The sequence below is a fragment of the Tamandua tetradactyla genome, chromosome 16 (assembly GCF_023851605.1).
Source record: "Tamandua tetradactyla isolate mTamTet1 chromosome 16, mTamTet1.pri, whole genome shotgun sequence".
Taxonomy (NCBI): Eukaryota; Metazoa; Chordata; class Mammalia; order Pilosa; family Myrmecophagidae; genus Tamandua; species Tamandua tetradactyla.
The window spans coordinates 36,726,369-36,746,845 of record NC_135342.1 but is presented as its reverse complement, the minus strand read 5'-3'; the positions used below and the strand labels follow the sequence as shown (position 1 = coordinate 36,746,845).

At 46.5% G+C, this 20,477-nt stretch overlaps 1 protein-coding gene across 1 annotated transcript in view; it reads left to right on the top strand.

Annotated features, from left to right (window-relative positions):
• The window catches only part of LOC143658418 (zinc finger protein 536-like), a 202,709-nt gene that overhangs the window by 95,487 nt on the left and 86,745 nt on the right, over positions 1-20,477 (top strand). The window contains exon 3 of the mRNA XM_077130487.1: positions 17,413-17,528. The gene's annotated coding sequence lies outside the window, so the exon portion shown is untranslated. The remainder of the gene's footprint in view (positions 1-17,412; positions 17,529-20,477) is intronic.

Here is a 20,477-nt window from a genome sequence, read left to right as displayed (position 1 = left end):
CAATAACTTTTTTTCCGCTTTACCTTTGACCATTCAACTCTGTAGCCATGCCCAGACCTGCCTGTGACCAGGATATGAACAGCCTCTGAAATCTGGTCTTGTCCCATCTTGTTTTCTGACCAGCACTGCTTTCTCTTCCAACTTTCTTTCTGTGATTCCTCCAATGTCACTTCATAAGGGTCTTTGATCACCTTTTTTCACCGTCCTCCATGCCTTGTCTTCCCACTCCTTTTCACCCAGCTAAGAGTTAATTCACGCTCCATCATTTTAATCACCTCCCTGGCCTCTTTTATCTCCATCATATGTATCTGACAAAACTCCAGCCCTGGGTGAGCTAAAAAGAAATTCACATTTTCCATATCAGTTCCTGGCCCCTGAACTTTACTATAGAATCGCAGTTGGGTTGACAAATATCACTGTGAAATTTACCACCACAAACATCAAACCAGCATCCAGCATGCCACGTATCTACCAACTTCTTCTAGGGTTTGTTCCCCCAAATAGCTGTGCCGTCTCTCTCTTTGCTCTCTTTTGACGCTGATGACTTTGTCTTCATTGAGAATGTAGCAGCCATATGAGGTCTGCTTCTCTTCCTGCCATCACAAATCTTCTGGCCCTTGTCTTCTTTTGTCTGTCCTGCTCTTCTCAGAAGCTGTCACCACCGGGGGTGACCCCACTAAGACCCAGACCCCTCTCTCCTTCTCAGAAACCTGGCTCCCTGGGGAATGTGTATACACATACCCACATGGATGCACACGTGCAGCCTTAGCTGATGTCCTCACTTCATGCACTTGCTCTTCCTGCTTGTTTACCAGGAATGTTCTTCCTCTACACTTTCTGTCCTAGCTCCTTCTCATCTTCCAGGCCTTGGCTATAGAAAACCAGCCTTTCTCAATTGCGTCCTATCCCTCATTCTGCTTATTTAACTCCTAACACTCTCATAATCTGTAGTTATTCTAATTATTTATTTACTTACTGTCTCTCCCCTCCCCACAAATTAAAGCCCCGTGAGGTTGAAAAGGCCAAGTATGTCTTGCTCCTTGTTGTATACTACCATCCAGTGTGATACATGATATGTGGGAGACCCTCAATAAATATTTGTTGAAAAAGAGCATGCTTCCACGGCCTTTTGGGGCCACGGGGAGGCCTCCGCTCCCCGGCTAGAGCCCTGATATCATCTCTGGAGGACTGTGAGTCCCAGACAAAGGGAAATCTGGGGATTCCAATGAGCTCCCATTCGATTCTGTGCTTTCTATATCCCAAAGGAAGCACCACTGTGCTTCTGCTGTTGAGAAGAGCTGGGTGGAGACCTTTTACCACTCTGGGCATCCAGGTGGGAATTTGACCCCCGAGACCCACATGGCTATGGGGTCCCTGGTTAAGAGGATCCCCTTTCACCTCTTCATGCCTGGTGCATCCCTACCTAGGGCTTCCTAGACCCTTTCTGGTTGGAAACCTGTTCACTACTGCAGGCCTGATTCTCTGGGAACTGTGTCATTGTCTGACTCATAATTCTCCACCTAACCTGACCTTGCCTACAACTTGAGCCCTACTTGTGAAAGGGGATATGATCTAGGAACACCTACCTGCCAGCCAGCCCTCACTGAGACTAACCCCAGATAAACCACCCCAGAAATTAGTGGACTGTGTCTATGTTGACACATCTATTCTCACCCTAATGATATGTTTATTTAACTGATGACTGCTGTCCTCATTAGGGACTCATTGTTGAGCCTGAAATAGTGATTATTTTTGCTGATATTCCTTTTCTGCAAAGATGGTTTTTTAAAAAATCACTCTTTTGGTGTGCTATGAATCCTTAATGAGGATAGTTAAATTTAAAAGAAACCCCCAAACCGCCCTTCAGGTTGAAAATAGAAGTGTCTGTATAAGCAGGCTGCTAATTTGCTGATTATTGATGGACGTGATTGGTGATAGGCTCAGAGCTTTCAATAAATGAACACGCCATCCAATTGAACATAGCAGCAACCAGAAAAAGAAGCAGGTTAGCCAATGGGAAGTGAGTGCTTGGGGTTCCAGTACATTCTCTTCCTTTTGTGTAGAAAGTGTCATTATTCTGGCCATTTGATTATCTCCAACAGTATCTGAATTGAACCCAGAGCAGTGGGATTCTTGAAGATGGAAGAAGAAAGATGTCTGAAAAAGCTTATTCACTGAATACTCAGAAAGTCAGTTAATGATCCTTCCCACGCCCTGAACCCTGTCTTTCTCCTCTGGAGTGCTAATCAAATGCCCGTGTGGCCCTAACTATCACTTCCTGCTTCTTAGATGAGGAAAGTTCGACTCCCAAGAATAACTGTGGCTTGGCCAAGACCAGGGTTAGGATAAGGTGTAATGACATCAGGTTAGGATATCCTGATGGGTTTCACCACCCATTGTGGAGAGAGGTTCCATGTCCTCTCCGAAGCCTCTGAACTGTGGAAACTGGCCTGTCTTCCTCTTATGCGGACATGTGTGATAGTTCCCCTGGCTACGACAATGCCATGGGAACCATCACACCATGAACTACTCATGGCCATGTTGTTATTCATGGCAAAAATTGCAATGGTGTCAGCCCAATGACCAGCCTTAGGAGATCTTCATAGAGACCAAGTGGGTGGGACGGGGCGATGAGGAGGGTGACATGAAGGAAATGTGATGGAAGCAGATGGAAACCAAGCATGGAGGATTTGACTCAAGGATGGGAAAGGAGTAGCCTCAGGACCTGGTTATTGGTTCCAATTCTTCTATATATGAGCTATTGACCTTGGGCAAGTCACCTCATCTCTCAGAGCCTTCAGTCCCTCACTCAGATAATAGATGTGGGACACTAATTAACCTGATAATGCATGTAAGGGGCTCAGCTTCATCTTAAGCCCCTTCTCTGCTGTTCCTCTAAATGACACTGTCCAATTCTGTCTCATGGGTACAGCATTTCCACTTCCCTCCTCACCCCCACCTCTCTGGTCCAGGAGATTCTGGAGGCCCTGCCCCACCCCCTCTTTATAGCAGAACCTGGCCTTGCACCCAACACACAATTCAACAAGTGCTGGCTTAGTGTCTTGTCACCTGAGCGCGTGGTAGGGAACCGCCCCTGCTCCACATCTGCCCTACTTCCCAGCCTCTGATACACCTCTGCCCTGGTCTTTGGGGTTCTGCTTTATAGGACTGTCCCTTTGTCCCTCAGGCAACATGTGTGAGGGGTTGCAAGTGCTACTTTGTGTGCAGTTCCCCAATCTGACCTTGTATGTGAACACAATCCGCCTAGCTGGGATCGCTCCCAAATCGTGGCCTTTAAAACATTTCTGCTTGTTCGCTAGCCATCTGGGCTTAGGGTAAGGGCTTATGGATGGATCCCCTGCTGGTGCTGGTGCTGCTGCCCACAGCCCCACAGTGAGCTGCCCAGCAACCACTAAGAACCTCTGGGTGGAGCAGAAGTATTTTGGCCAATGACCATCTGCTGGTGACACTGGCCCAGCTCTGACCGTCTTTACTGAATCCTTTCTATATGCAGATTCAAGAGGAGTTCAGGACAGACAAGGGGCAGGCAGCCCTGTCCAGAACTGTGGATCCACAGCACATACTGAGCAGAGGCGTGTTGCTCTGTGCTCATTTCAGGTCCATATGTGTATGTAAGGAGGGCCTTGACCTCAAAGGGCTTCAAGTCCAGCTGGAAAGATCTACTGCTTATTTATTGGTGCATTTATCATCTGTTCATTTTAGATGCCCTCCAGGAGGGCAGGGACCATGTCTACGCTGCTGTTTCTCCAACTGGCACATATGTGTTCAGTAAGCTTTTACTGAATGAATGGATGGATGAATGGACGAATGAATGAATGAGGAACCTACACGTGGAATCACGTGGAATGCTAGTCATACTTGAGAGAGCAAGGGAAGAGATGGCACAGGGAGGTACATGATGCTTTGCCAGAGGATCGTATAAATAGTTGCTATAGAAATTCAGAGGCTAGTGAAGGTCACGACAGGCTCAGGTTGTCCAGGTCTTCTCAGAAGACACGGTACTCTGGCTGGTCTTTGGCTCATGGCTGACATTTGTATAACAGTGATTTGCATAAGAGAGAAAGAAGAATGGCCTGCCTAGAAGGCAAGGGAGGACCAGCAGAGGAGGTTGGAATGAAGAAGGCGAGGCTGGGGGAGTGAAGGTGGAGCATAGGACTGGAACATGGGATGCGTTATCAGGGATGCGGTGGAGACCATCTTGGCAAGGTCAGCAGGGGCCAAAACTCATGGGCCCAGGATAGAGAGTTCAGATGTGACCCCTGATGTTATTTTAAGGTAGTGGCTTTTTCATATTTAATTATGAATGAAATTGCATTTGGGGATGGCAGCTGATGATGGCATGTGGTTATGCTGTGTGGGCTGCTTTCAAAATAGCTCACCCCAAACTTCATTAGTGATTAGTTCGAGGAAAGTGCAGCCTGACCTGACAGCATTTCTCAAATTTTCTCTATTTGAACTGTGAGAATTCAGGGAAGGGTAGCTGTTGGCTTTGTAGGTTTCCAGTGTCCTAGGCTGTGCCCTCTTGTTTTCAGAGGCTTGTCCTTGGAGACCTCAGAATTTCTTGATGGTGGCCAGTTTGTTACTCCTTTGGATTTTCCTTTCCCTTTGAGTTAGTCCCCGCGCCTGCTCTTTGAACTTGGGCCCACCTTGAAGGGAGAACTGGATAGAGTCTCCAGTCACGCTGCCTGGCTGATGGCACTGGGTTGCAGAGCCGAAGGGCTGACATCCCCAATCTCTGACTTCTCCTAAATATGGTCAGTGTTTGCAGTAGCTCCCACCATGTCAGCAGTTGCATCAACTGTAGATTTCAGCTTGGCCATCCCCTCAGCCAAGCTGTCCCTGGCCCGCCTCCCTCCACCGGACTTAGGATAAACCCTCATTATAATCAAGATTAGCCTCAGCGAGAAGTCCACAGGGTTTGGCAATAACAGCAAACCCAGAGCAGCATCTCCAGTGCTTTAATGGGCAGGACACAACCCTGTGGGTCCCACGTCCCCGCCTGAGGTCCCCGCCTGAGGTCCCATTCCTGACAATGGCTGGAAAGACAGCCCACAGCCTGGGGCTGGTCACAGATGAGGCCTCCCCCTGTGGTGTGTGCTCAGTGCAGGCCCACCTTGTTTCCGTCAGAGACTGCAGAGACAAGACTGGCCGTTGCAGCTGATAGGTTTGCTTTTGGCTCAGCTGCTACTTACTGTGTGACCTGCAGTAAATTGTATAACCTCTCTGAGCCTTGATTTATTCCCATCTGCATAATGGGGATAAAATGTATAAAGGGAATGAAATACAATAGTGCATGAAATTTAATGAATTTGGCCCTATGCCGGGCTCCCAGCAGGAGCTCAGGAAGTGTTAACTGCTCTCCTGCACTGATGGTGACGATTACTATGATGATGATGGTGATGATGATGATGATGATGATATGATGATATGATCTGATGTGATGATGATGATAATGGTAGACATTGTGGCATGGTTGTTCAGAGGATGGAGTAGGATCATTCAGGATTGCACCCTCTTTATCGTTTCTTGATCATACAGCTTTGGATGATTTCATTGACCTTCCTGTGCCTCAATTTCCTCCTGGGTGCTTGAAAATGGTACTAATAACACTTCACAGGATTGTTGGGAAGATTTAGACTTGGAGATGTATATTAACGCATTATGAGTATCCATTCTCATCGTTAAAATCATGTTTGGTATCACTATACTGTTATTTAGTAGCTGTGTACTCTTGGGCACATTTGAGCCCCAGTTTCCCCACCGATGAAGGAGGACAACCCTGTCCACCGTGGAGTGGTCTGCTGGCCTGTGGCATGTGTGTGCACAGCCCTGTGGGCCCGCGGTGCCCGTGCCACCCCCTCCCCATTCCCCTCCCCAGCTGCGAAGCTCTGTAGCTAAGTAACCCTGGCTGATGTGTGGCTCTGGCGGGGTGCTCGCAGGGAGCCGCCTTGCCGCCTCCTCTCGGGCGACAGCTGTTTCCATGCAGATGCCTCCCCCGTCTTCTGGGGCGGTGAAAAAAAGGGGAGAGTGTCCCAGATTTAAATTTGGAATGTGCGTGGAGTCGTGCCAGCCTGCCGATGGGCCTGTGGCCAGGTACCCTTGGGGGTAACTGCTGCTCCTGGCCCAGGAAACTTGGTGGCGCCTAGGGCTGGGTGCACACTTGATGCCCTGAGAGCTGGGGGAGTACCCGAACAGCCTGTGGGGCTGGGACCTGCCACTGCCCGCCCCCCATCTAAAGAGTCTTTCCCTGGTGGTGTGACCTGTCTTTGGACAAGGGGCAGGCGGAAGACACCGTTGGGAATTGTGTGCACAATAGGAGTTAGGGAGAAAGGGACCTCAGGCCTGGGTGCCTTTGGCACCTTCCCCACCAGTGCCCCTGGTCTCAGGGTGTCCACAGAAATGGGCTTGTCCCTGAGCAGAGATCTGCTCACCCATGCCCGGCCTTCCCGGAGCCAGGGGGCCTCTTTGCACACAATGGGCTTCCAGCTCCAAGCCCCCCTCTTACCTCCTCCATGCCTGGAGCCCTTTGTAAAGAGGCCCCCTTCAGCCCTGGGTGAGGGCCACCCTCACAGTTGGTGCACTGCAAAGTCTCACACGGTAGGGTGGCAGGAAGGGCAGGGATGGTGGCGGCCACCTGGAGCCAGGCCGCCACAGCTGAGGCTGGGGGCCGCTGTGGACTTGGAAGCTGTGGGTGGACGTCCCTGGTGGCAGTGGCCTGAAAGTGCTCCTTCTTCTTCCCAGCTGTGTGTGATTCCACCTTGGGGGTATCCCCCAGGCGTGAGCAGATGGGACCTCACGTGGCAGGTCCAGTGCATATCATATTCTTCACCCAAGGGATGGCAGGCAGACCCCCAGCTAAGCTTGCCTTGGCCCCTGGCAGGCTGACCCCCACTTCTCATCCCAGTTCCAGGGGGCAGTGGGAACCGGGAACCTGGCCTGCCTCACCCTTCAAGGCCTGGCTCCTTGGGTCTCCCTCACCCTGAGCCTCTCCTGGAGTGGGGTAGGTGTCAGGGCAGCCCCGGATCCCAGCAGCTGCATTTCTTGGGTAACAGCAGCTAGGATGCCCAGGACATCCAGCTGCGATGGTCTCACTGGCAGTTATCCCTCTGAAGTGGCTTCAGGACACAAGATGGGGGGTGTCAGAAGGACCACCGGTCACATCCCACCAGATGGGAAACTGAGCTGGGTCCAGCCCTAGGCCTCGTCCGCTCCCCGTCCAGTGCTTATTCCTCTGGGCAGTGAGGTCCCGTGTGCACCCTCTCAGCTCCCTTCCTTTCCTGCCTTCCTGTCGAATGCCTACGAGACAACCCTTCCGAGCGGAGGACGGTTTTCTTCTTGCATCTTTGAGGAGTCTTTTCACCTGCCCAGGTACACAAAACAAACCTGAATGCTTTCTCTTAGTATGCAGTGCACTGTCTATTTTCAACTTGTACGTTCAGGGCCCAAAAAGAAAATTCTGGGAGGAAGTAAGAGCACGTTGATGTTGCAAGCATCCGATCACCAAAGAAACCAAGCTAATCACCGAGATGGCGTCCTTCATCAAAGACGCGCCTTGACAGAGAGGGGGGCCTCTTGCATCAGGCCCCGTGTGTGGTTTCTGTCCCTTCTCTTCTGCTGCTGTGCACTTAATTCTGTTCCAGCCATGTCAGGAGGAGTTGAGAAAAAAAAAAAAATCCCACCATTAAAGCCGTGCTCTTTGTTTTTTCAATCTGTGACCCCAGCAATCTCTTTAGCAAGCCATGGTTCAGTGAACTGGCACACAGCAGCCGTTCGGCAGTGGAAAAATCATAAAACAGATGGAAGCTTTACATTTTTGTTTAGTTTTTAAGAGCAGTTTTTATAACATCGCTTAAAACCGTTCTGATGCATCACACTGTTTACACTCAAAGCTTTGTAGCTAAGATGTTTACAGTATGGAGAATGTTTTAAGATATTTTATAGTTATGATATTTAGATAATTGGCAAGAAAAAAAATCGTTTGTTGAGATTGCAGGGATGTTGGTAACCGTGAAGTAACTTATGAGTCTCAATAAATATGTCCAGTTCGGTGGAAAGTACAAACTCAGTTAAAACAAAACAACACAAGAGGGAATATCTTTTGGGTGAAATCATTTCCTTTTCTTAATCGAAAGATGACAGGCAGTCCTTAGAACTCCCATCTGTGCGGCATGGCTTCCTGGCTCTGCTCGCCGATTCTCCTCTGCTGATTGATCGCTGAGCGCATCGGGCCGTCGCAATTCCGCATGAGTTCATGCAAACACCAAAGTTAATGCAGCTCAGTTTTTAGGAGACCACCTTAAAGTAAACCCAGGACAGCCACCCCCGTGACTATTTTGTGCAGTGGGACTTGCAGAGAGTTTAATGTCAAAGAATTTATGCAGAGCTAGGTTTTGGAACTCCTTTTCTTTCTTTCTTTTTTTTCCCCCCCAAACTGTCCCAAAATGGCATTAATCAAAAACAAAAACTCCTTTTAACTTTTCTAAGTGCTCTGAAGGAAAGTATGAAATAATCTGTGTGTGGGCCACAAATGTGGAGAATGCAAACATTTCACAATAAACATGTTTAAATGAAAGTCCCTGGCAAGATAGCCTGAAAGATAGTACATGCTGGGTTAATTAATGCATACTCATAAAAATAAACCTCACTTTTAAGATTTGACCAATAAAAATCATTAGCATATTTGGATCAGATGACTTTATGTATACATTGAACTTCTCTATGGCAAATTGTCCTTGGAAAGCCTGGAAACAGATTTTGGTTTAAAGTCAGAACTCCCTTTCTATCTGTTCTTTTGTATTTCCAATGCTGTGATATGATGATTTATTCTGGTTTTATCTGTTATACCTGCAATTGATCTACTGGTGATGGGATTAAATTTATCATCTTAGATGTATAAATCATACTTAGATAGCCAGAAAAATGTTAGTTGCATAAAAATTCCTATTGTTTGCTTAAAACACGCAGCATTTGATTTTCGCTGTAATCAAACTGCGATAGAGCATTACTTTTACTCTACGATGTTTATTTTTTTGTTATCTCACATAGAATCATCTTGGCTATTCACAAATGCTGTTTTTTAAAAATTACTTTCCTGAAATCACATTTTCAAACAAATGTTGACTTTGGGTTGTGGATTATGTAGTGGTCTGAGGTTCTGTTAGATTAGAAAGCTTAGATTAATTTTCTAAGCCTAATTACAGTATAAGAGGTTTTGGTTTTATGTTGTGCTTTTTGTATAGGAAAAGACAAACTGCTGCAAAGACCTCTTCAGGAGGTACTGAAATTAAAAGTCCTGAAATTAGAATTCATGAACTCAGGAGAAGTGAAGTTACAACTACCCAGACAGTGAAATTCTGAACCCAAGATAATGCCACATTTCAAATCCATATTAAAGTAACAACAGCCCAGCTAAAATTATTGAGGAAAAAAATTCCAGTGTGAGTTTAATTTTGTCCAAGTTTATGGGCAGCTTATTTTGAACTGATGTGCAATAAAGTTGCCAGGCAGAACAATTGAAAGAAATGATTAAAAAAAATTTTTTTTTCTTAGTTTTCTTACACGGTTTTAATAGAAAGTGTAGAGCAGTAAACACCTGACTAAATCATTTGGGTTTTTGTCGCTGTCATGCTCGGCCACGTGTGGTTTTCAGTCGTGTTTTCTGTGGTGCTGTTACTAGCCCAGTTGCACAAATGCCCAGGCCTGACCCACGCGAGTCAGGGGTCCTGGGGCTTTGGCTGCTGACCACAGACATATTCCGTGTGAACCGAAGTGGCTTGGGGCAGACCCTTCTATGGCGGCACCCCGAACTTGTCTGGGAGCAAGACAAGTAACCACTCCTAAGAAAGAGGCTTTCACATGAATGTTTCTGGAAAAAGGGCTTGTGGGTTTAAGGGATCCAGCCGATTATAAACAGTGTCGGCTTCAAACCCTCATTTTGTGCCAGAGACTCAACACTGCCTATTTTAGGGACGCTGTGTTTATGACTGCAAAACAAACCTCTGCATGTGTGTGTATTTGTCCTGAGCCACACCTAGTGATTCCCTTAATAATCTCCAGCACGGGCTCTAGTTACCAATGCTAACAAACTTCTCAACCACCCCCACCTCCACTGCCCCCTAGTTGAGGGGGCTTGACACCGTCTAGGGCCCAGATTTGGGGGTGTGTGTGCCTGCAGGAAGGATGTACCTAGAAAGACCTGCTGCCCATCTGGACGTGAAGGGGAGGAGGTGCTGGCCACCACAGGGCTTCTAACTGGGAGTTCCCATGCACCTCTGCGCCATGCAATTGGATTGAAAGCTGAACATGTGTGCATGATTTCACCTCTGAGAAGGCCCATCCTTTCCATCAGATTTCTAAGGGAGTGCCTTTCTCATTTATAGCCGAAGAACATATAAACTTCTATAAAGGATCTTTTGATCTAAAGACTAGGAGACGGTAACTTAGTCTTAAGGAAACTGGGAGTTGCTTCAGGATAAATTTACAGACTTCTGGGTTGGATGCAGAAGCTTAGAGGGCAGGGGGAACTGGCAAGATGGTCCCCTTCCCCAGCCTCTCACTGAGGGTATTCAACAAGTGCCACAGTTCTAGGTAAAATATTAAGATGACCACAAAGGAAAAGTGGGGCAAAGCATGGGGCGAGACCCAAGAAAGCAGCCAAAGGCTGGGGCTCCTTTCCAGTGGTCTCCAAAAGACCCCACCCCTGGCACCTAGGGTCAGTGCTGGCATACACCCCTGTGCCAGCTCTCTGATCTCCACAACCTCAGGGCCTGTCTTCAATTACGGGACAAGGGTCACTGTCATGAGCCACCTTTGGGTTCCTGCTGGGAGCTCGACCTGGGCTCTTCCCAGTTCCCTCATTTGTGCCAACACCAGACCTTATATCTCAGGAATAATTAGCCCTTGTGTCTCACCAGGGTTGGGGCTACTTTTAATTTTCCTCTGCCCCCACCTCCTGTTGGTGGGGCTGGCCTGCCACACCTTGGAAGCTGCTGGGCGGTGAGTGGGCTGGAGCAGGGTAGGAGGCCCATAGTGGCCTGGAGGTTGAAGCTCCCAGGAGCTGAAAGTGCTTTGGACACCCTTGAGTTCAACCCTTCCTCGTACAGTCTGGACAGTTGAGGCTTGGGAAGGGACCGGACTCCTGAATTTGGACAGTGAGTTTGGGGCAGGTCCCCTGATTCTGAGCTTAGGGATGTTGTCATCACATACACTCCTTGTTTGAATAAATGTATGGTGAGCAAACGTTCTCTGCAAAGACAATATAGACGGTCAGTTTTATGAGATTTCCCCCTCCTGCTGACTCATCTTTCAATATGATGATTAATGGTAGTAACCAAAGCAGCACAACAACTGCCTATGTGCCAGGCACATTATCTCATTTAATTTTCATATATTGTCTCATTTTATTCTTTCAATGACTTCCTAAGGTGGTCCCTACCATCCTCCATATTTTTATAAGGGAGGAAATTGAGGCTTGGAGAACTTGTGAGGTGCCCAAGGCACAGAGTCTGCTAAGAAGTGGGTTCAAAGTCGGGGAACTCACCTCGAAGGTGCAGAGTTTGGCACTGTCTACCGGATGGGTTTCCCCACAGAAATGCCCCACAGGAGAACTGTGGGATGACTCTTCCAGCTTCCACATGGCTGAAGGATTCTCTTTAATAGATATTTTTTTACATACATAGGTTGGGAATAAATGTTGTGTTTTATTTATGGCAGAGGGATATAAAGTTTCCCTGGGAAATGCATTCATTTAAGGAAATATGTGAGTCCATCTCAAGAAAAATCTCAGTGACTGGTACAGGTATAAGCAGATCTGGCAATAAGGAGGAGGTGGTGTGCAAATGACTGAACTTTGGGTGGCACTGCTCCCCGATAGCGCTGAGGTGGAAGGATAGTGGAAGCTGTCATCAGACTGCATGTTGTGTGTTGTAGGTGTGCCAGATGAGCTCTTCTCGTCGTTCTGGGAGATGACTCTCATAGTAACTTATGACTGAAAGCCTTGTGTGCTTATTTGTCCCGATAGGTGTTGAAAAGCAGAGCTATAGGAGGCAGAAGTCATTTAGTCTCTGATGGGAACCACAGTAGGCAGAGCTAAGTTGTCTCTGGTTCTCCTCAATAACCCTACCTTGCCTCTCTGTTAACCCACAAGGGGATTGGCTTCTGGCTTGGAATCAGTGGTAGGGCTGGAAGCAGAAGACATGAGCAGGTGGTTTCTACTGTCAATGTAGAGAGACTAGAGGGCATTGGCCAAGCCTCTTGGGACTGATGAGTTGTGCTGCCCAGGGTTGCCTGGGTGTTGATGGCTCTGTAGGAACTGGCATACAGTCCTGCCAACACTGGGCATCCAGGATACCTCCCCCCATGCAATTAGGACTCTGGTGCCCCAGAGTAACATGTTCATAGGTCACTAGGAAAGTGCCAGTCCAACGATTCTCACACTGACTTCTGTGGGACCCCAAGGGAGTTCCAAGGAGAGATCTCGGTGGCCAAGAGAAAGGGAGGACTCAGCGTTCTCTGCAGAGTTGGTGAGAGTAACTGTGCTTTTATCAGCTCATACTTTGGATTATCTTGGTGGAAAGGATTCTGCTACAAGAAAATGCTCAAAACCTGTGATTCTAGACTCAGCTCTTGGTTCTCCAGATGGGAAACTGAGTTCCTCAGAAGAGTAAAGAATCACAGAGATAGACTCTGAAGTGTTATTTAAAATAGCAATGTCCTTATTTAAGCAAAGTGATGGCCTTTGGTAGAAGACAAAATATACACATGGAAGGAGACGCTCGGGTTCCTGTGATCCCATCCCTTGTTTTAGGTGGTCCGGAACCAGAGCATTTGGTAGCGATGGATATCCACCTGGGCTCAAGCTCTCCACGAGAGGGATCCAAGCCAGAGAACTGCTCGGCCACAATGACAGTGACAATGAGGGCTGAGAGTTGAGCATTCACTGGGTGCCACAGCCTGAGCTAAGTACTTTTAGATAAGCTATCTAGGTAACTCATCCCCAGGCCCTTCAGAAGTAGGTCCTGTTATTATCTCCATTCTGAAAGTAAAGAAGCTGAGGCTCAGGGTAACATTGCGGCTTCTCAGTAGCGGTGCTGGAACTACCTGGAGTCTGAGCCAGTTGCCCTAATCTCCCAGGATGAGCCCTTGATATCTGTGATGTCCAGCTGGGTCAACCTGAAGCAACTGGGATGGGGGTCTCATAGGCAGAAAATGGTGACCCAGTTCCGGATACAGCAATATTTCTGTCTCTATCCTCCTGACTGCATACAGCAGCATCTTACTGGCTTTCCTACACTGTGCTCTAAGTCTCCGTAGCCTTTGAGAAATAGGCAGGAAGCCGAGGATGGGCAAACAAAGACCTTGACAATAAATAAGGGCGAGAACCTCACTTATCAAATCTTCTCTTGCATTTTCCATCCACCCACCAGGTGAACATGCTTCAGGAATTCACAAATGCTTGTTGATTAAAATATTCCAGTGATATTCTTTCTTTTGTTCACTCATGAAGGCCTTAAAAATTTTGTTTATGCATGTGTGCATTCACATGTTCATTCTCTCTCAGTTCTTTCCTACAACCTGGTACTGCCTTGGCCCCCTGGACCTCATCAAAAAGTCTTCCTGTGACCCTGAGCCATTCATGGGTCACCTCTGGAACTTGAGTCCTGGCTTCCCCTGTGGGAAGCAATAGACTGTTGAGTCCAGGAACCAGGGCTCTAGCGTGACAAAGTTAGAAGGAGAAGCTGTCTGTCCAGCTATTCTCATGAGGGACATAGGAGCCACGGGACAGAAGCTGTAGTGAAGGTATATAGTGTTCCCTTCTCTTCCCCCACCGAAGATTCTCTACCCATTTTCTTTTTTGAACTTTGCCTTATCCCTGTGAAGTCAAAGGGTGAATGCTATCATGCATAGTCACTAGCTGTGGTCTCATATTTGAAAGCACGGAAAACACAATCCAAAGATGAAGCCAAATATTTAGCAATGGTAATAAGATGGATCGCCAGGCTAAGAATGAGTGTTTTACATTTGGATGTGAAATAATTGGGGAAGGACCTCCTACCTCCACCAGATGAATGAACATTAGAAATATTTTTAGTGCTAAGCGCTGGGTGGGTGACACAGGTATGAGTTGATTGTTAAGAGGGCTTACCTGTGGACTTTTGGTTTATCGAGATTGCATTTGCTCTTGCACTCAGTTTTCCTTACTGTCTGAGACCTCAAATGCATAAATGCACCCATTTTGTTTCCTGGACTGTGTTTCTAGGACCTGGCTGCAAAGATTCTTTTGATCCATAGAGCATCGTTTAATGAATTCCATACATGCAGTTCCATCTGTGGGTTCCAGATAATGTTCCCAGACTTTAGAATTTTAGGAAAACTTCCCCTCCCTGCAGTGGAGGCAGTCTGGGTGGCCAGTTTGGAAACCATCCTTCCTGCCTTCCCTTAGACTGTAGTTAACTTCCAAGGTACCCTCCTTCCCTCAGGTCCTCATGAAACCTCACCTTTAGAAGTCAAACTCAGGTGACCTGCTTCACCTGGTGGCTCCACTGTATCAGAACCTCACCCAGGAGGAATTGGAATCGTGAACTCATGGCCAATCGAAAGAGTTCTTACTGTACACTGGTTCCCTAGGAAACCAGAGCGTACACTCGAGAAAGACTACTGGAAAAGGAAGAAATACAGATGGGCATAGCTCCCAACCTCACCCTCAATATCCACCAGCCTTTTGCCTATTCTCTGCTTGATTTAAAATACGCAGTCATAAACACTCAGGCCAGCCAGCAGCATGGTCGGATACAGTATTAATTTCTTTCTGGTTTATTTGTGAAGGAGTCAACCATATAAATCACTGTTTGAGCCCCTAAGACAGAAAGTGAAATCACATCTTCAGCTGGAGGAGTAAAACGGTTTTTGTGACCGTTAAAATCTAAGAAGAATATGTGATCAGTTTGAGGTTCCTAATGTGGGGATGGTTTTGATAACCTTGGCTATAGATTATGTGGAATACTCAGAAAGTTATTTCCACCCCACCCCCACTTCTCTCTGTTTTAGTGAAAAGCATTCTGTACCTCTCAGTGATAGATCATTAGAAAGTCTGGTATCTGCCGGACAGTCCCCTTGTAATGCCATTTTTCATGACTTGTTTAATTAACAACCATTTTTGACCTAGACTTGATATAGAAGTGTTGCTATTCTCTCCTGCTAAATTATGTCTAATGAACATATTTGCATGTTATCAGATATAGCAATATATCATTTCAAATTTTGGCGTTTAAGCCTGCATCACTCAAAACAGCTTTTGTGGATTAGTAAGCAGGTGAAATCAAAAATCTCATTTCATATCTGACATTAATAACTTTCAGGGGGAATGAGCATTGGCATTTATGTCTGGACCAGAATCGAGCCCAATGTCCTAGAAACACAAGGGCAGCAGACAAACCTACTCACCAGATAGGAAAATAAATCATGCATAATGCAGAATTTCTACCTTACATGTTAATTAATGTGCGCAATCAATTACTGATGTTACAATATGAGAAAGAAACTGGTGGGGAATGGGGTAATAAAAAATACCTATAGATTTATCTGCTTCTTTTTTCTATTTAAACAAATAGTCTTCAAGCCTGTGAATGCTGTGTTGAGACATGCTCTGAATAATAAGCATCATAAAATCTAATCAGATTTATAAGAGGAATTGATTGTTGTGGCAGGAGGAGAGGGTGGAAAATAAGCTGAAATTTAAGTGTTAATTTTTATGCTAATCCACAGTGGCTTCATATGAAGCAATTTTGTTCTGTGCCACAAATATAAAATTGTCCCTTGCAGAGAAATGTCAGCTTGCTAGACCTGAAAGCAGTAATTTATTAGGTATGTTTCTATTAGTATGTGTCACAGTTGTTAGCAGGCTATACCCACAATGGTGCTTCATACTATCCTCCAAGTCTCAGAATGTTTCGGCTCAGTGGCTGGAACGTGGGGCATTAATACATTATCATATGCGGGGTGGTCTGTGCCCTGTGGACAAAAGGCTATTTAATACAATTTAATGTCATTCTGAGAAGAAGTGGAAAAATAAAGACGGGGAGTAAAATGGCATCTGTGTGTTTCACAGTGCACTCATGCAAAAAACCCTCAGTTTAAGAGGTATGACATTTCTGCCAAGAAAAAGAATAAAACTGGGGCATTTTTTTTTTATAACCTGTTCCCCACTGCAGTATTTTCTAAATGCTATTAAGTGATCGATTTACACGGCCACATGATGATGTCATCCATAAGAAGGGGAATGCAGATGACAGCAAAATACTAGTGACAGTGACCTTGTTTCAGAATCCTTGGAAGCCTGTCAGCTTTGCTTCCAGGATATGGTTTCAAAGAATGTACTTTTTGGACAATATCTAGTTACTGGGTAGTGAATTAATAGAGTTAAGGGTTCTGATGCAATTCACATATAGGTCAATTACATGCGCCAACATCTGCTCTGTCACTATCATTTGCATATAGCATTCATATGTTAATGATGCCTCTTTTTACTCAAGTAATATATTTAAAAAACAAGATTTGCATATCAGTTTGGATCAGTATATTACAAGCAATTTATCATTTTCTCCTTCTTGTTATGATTTTAAGAACAATATCTTGAGTGATGGCTGCTATATTTGAGCAGGGCTCTGATTTATACAAGAAGCCCCTTAGTGGGAAAGCTTCCATTCTAAAGCTGCTTAAAGCCTTATAAATCAATAATGACACAGATGGACTGGTGATAATCTATTTAGAATGCCTGATAGCAAATATTGTTGTACAGATGATTAGAGTGGTAACTGTTTTAGCAGAAAGCCTTTCCTCTCTTTGTAAATGGTAAGTTTGAACAAAAAAGTGCTCACACACGGACTTCGTGGAGGAAATCTTCTTGCTGGGTCTGGATTGCAAAGGGGAAAACATGGGGAGAAGAACAAAGAGACTTCCCGCTCCTGCCAATATAATCATATCAATCCCTGTTTCTTTAACAAAACAGGACCTCTTAATGGAATTGTGTCTTCAGGTGTAAATAGCATTAAAAGCTGCTTCTCCTCTCCTCTCTGCCCCGATACAGCGCAAGGAGTGAGAAAATAAAGTGGAGGTTGTCAGAAGTGGCAGCTGCTTGGAATCCTGATAAATATAAGCTTTTATTGATCTGATGAAAATGAAAGATCCCAGTGCTAGCCAGTATTTAGCTTCTTGTCTACAACACGTCACTGGTGGCCTTGCATTGGGATAGATTTTCATTCTCATACACCGGATTTGATTTCATCTTTAACCTTTGCAGTTGAATTTCCTTGACCTCTGCACAGCGCTGTGATTTGGCGAATTTGCTACATTTCACTTTACATCATTTCTTTCTATCTTTTCCTTTTGTGATAGGGAGCTGGGACGCCCCTCTGGCAATCTGTCAGTGCCTGAACCAGCTGCATCCTTTCTGGGGCATTTTCTCACCAGACTGACAGTCCTTAAGACAAGTATGCAGTTAAGCTGCTAAGGTAAGTCTGACCGCATCAGAACTCTTCGCTCCGGACTCACGGCCATTCCTTCTGCTTTCTTGCGTTGCCCTGACACAAACCCAAATCAAACAGCTCCTCTCTCCTCTTGGCCAGGGCTTCCTCTCAGCCTCTCTCCCCATCCAGGTGGGACTGCCATACCTGCCCAATAAGTTCTCCGGGGAGTGGAGGCTGGCAGGGCTACTGCCCAGGCTGGGGAGACGTCCATTTGTATCTTGGTTGTGTTTGGGGATGGCTGGAGGAGGGGGCGGGGGCTGGGGGGGACGAAGGAATGTTATTTTTCCCCTCCATGGCTTAATTCCTTTCTGAAGTTTTCTTCTGGTATAAATATGAGGCTTCAGTTCAAAATCCTGAGGTGCCGCAAACGTATTCTAGTTCCAAGAAAGTACTGCTGTTATTTTGAGTAGTTTTGATGCGACCAAATCAAAGTGAAGATTTGAAATAGCTTTTCTGAAAGCCCAAGCTGAAGTCATAAATTATTCTGCACCATGATTCTTTCTGATAGTAAAACCATACCTCTTTGCCTGACATTGCTGAAATGTGGAAAAGTGAAAGTTAAAAATAAAATGAAACATTTACATCTTGGCTGTTGAGAGCCTCAGATAGACATCAAGGCCAGTCGATAAAGGTCCCTATCAATTAGGCTTCCACAGTTATCCTCAGATATTGGTTTATTAGCAATTGTACAGGTGCGGGGTTTGGCATCAGAATGTGAAGGGTTGGGGAAAATGCAAGGAAATACCACAAAAACGAAAAGCAGGGTCTGGGACCCTGAGGTCTGCTTGGCACCAGGGGACAAGCGGCTGGCGGCACTACAAGCCTCCCGGTATCTGGTAGGAGAAAACATCTGCGGCGAAAGAGTTGGAAGTTTTCCTCTTTTTTTTTTTTTTTTTATACCCCTTCATTTGAGTTAGAGAGTGTTGATTTCACACTGCGGTGAGTGTTTCCCATCAGCTTCTTGGTGGGTGTATTCCCTGTTAAGTAAAAGGAGCAGCGAACACCAGCCGTTGTCACTTCTGTGTCGCTTCCACCCAAGGTGGGTCTCCCTTGATGCCGGTGGCATTCACAGGCCACCGAGTCTCTTCCAGCCACGGAAACGACCCCATGGGCCTCGGGCTGCCAGGCTGAGCGATTTGGCGAGTTCCCTCCTCAACATATCGCATGCAGGAACGACTTTTGGTTCCAGAGCTGTTTGGTTGGGAAAACAAGGCTGCAGTTGCCAGTAAGGTTTAGAATTTGCCTGCCAGATAAGGGAATGTCTGTGAAGACTATTTTCCCTCTTGGGAGGCAAAACACAGATGGGGGAGTTAGGAGTCTTACAATATTTAGCTGCTACAAGGGTGGTGGGGATTCTGCTGCGTGGATGCTCACAGCTTCTGAAGGCCTGGTTTTAGCATCACCGCGAAGGGACTTGGGAAAAGTGCTGGGCAAGGCTGGCTTTCTCCAGGGGTGGAGCAACAGACTGTTTGGATCTCTCCGTGCTCTGGGCTTCTGGAGGGGGAGCAGGAGGTGCTGCACGGTGCCGGCTGCTCTCCTTTATCCTTACAGGATGGGAAGGGAAGGCAAGGATGGACTAGCATGCCTGACCTGGAGGTGAGACCACGAGGGAGGAAAATCAGGTGCTACTCCTTCTTTCCGTGTGGCGTAGATATGTGGGCTGCTTAGACTCATGGAAAATAAAGCCAATTACCTGTTGCTCCTTGGGATTGCCCATGAGAAAGTGGGGAGCTTTTCCTGGGTGGAAAAATGTATATCTTGGAATAAAGTTGAGGTCACGTGAGTTGGAACTAGGATTACAACTTTTACATCCAATAGCAAAATCTGTCCTCTAGAGATTGAGGAATGGGACAGGTCTCAGAAAAAGGCAGTAAGCATTTGGGCACTTCCCTCCCAATCCCCCTGAACTTCCATCCCCAATACACGGATTTCTCAAGCCCTGGACTTGGACTCTTCCTCCAAGTGGTCCTTAACTGTGCTGAGCTGCCTGAGAATGGGTGGCATATGGGCTAATCCAATCCCCCAGCTGTTCCTGATTTCTGCAGGCCCAGTCAAGGGATGTGGGGAGGGGAGTTGGGACCCATGTACTCCTGCCGGTCTCCATCTATGCCCTCCCAGTTCTGGATATCTGACTTCTCTCAGTCTTATGTAAAATGCTGTGCAAATGCAACTCCGGAGCAAACCTTGGCTCCCCCTTCCAACCAGGCTTCCATCCCTAAGCACTGGTGACATAGAAATCCTGCAGTCACCCACTGGTAACTGAAGCTCTGACATCAGAAAGTAATTGAATATCCCACATCAGCACAGATTGCCAGAACACCTCCAGCAAGGATTGGAGGGCGAGCGAGAGTCTTGGCTGCTGAGATCCCATAGCTTCTGTTCTAGTTTGCTAGCTGCCGGAATGCAATATACCAGAATCAGAATGGCTTTTAAAAGGGGGAATTTAATAAGTTGCTAGTTTACAGTTCTAAGGCCGAGAAAATGTCCCAGTTAAAGCAAGTCTATAGAAATGTCCAATCTAAGGCATCCAGGGAAAGATACCTTGGTTCAAGAAGGCCAGTGAAGTTCAGGGTTTCTCTCTCAGCTGGAAGGCACATGGCGAACACAGTCAGGGCTTCTCTCTCAGCTGGAAGGGCACATGGCAAATACAACATCATCTGCTAGCTTTCTCTCCTGGCTTCTGGTTTCATGAAGCTCCCCGGAAGGCGTTCTCCTTCTTCATCTCCAAAGTGCTGGCTGGTGGACTCTTTGCTTCGTGGTGCTGCAGCATTCTCTGCTCTCTCCAAATCTCCCTCATTCTTTAAAATGTTTCCTCTTTTATAGGACTCCAGAAACTTATTAAGACCCACCCAAATGGGTGGAGACATGTCGTCACCTAATCCAGTTTAACAACCGCTCTTGATTAAATCACATCTCCAGGGAGATGATCTGATC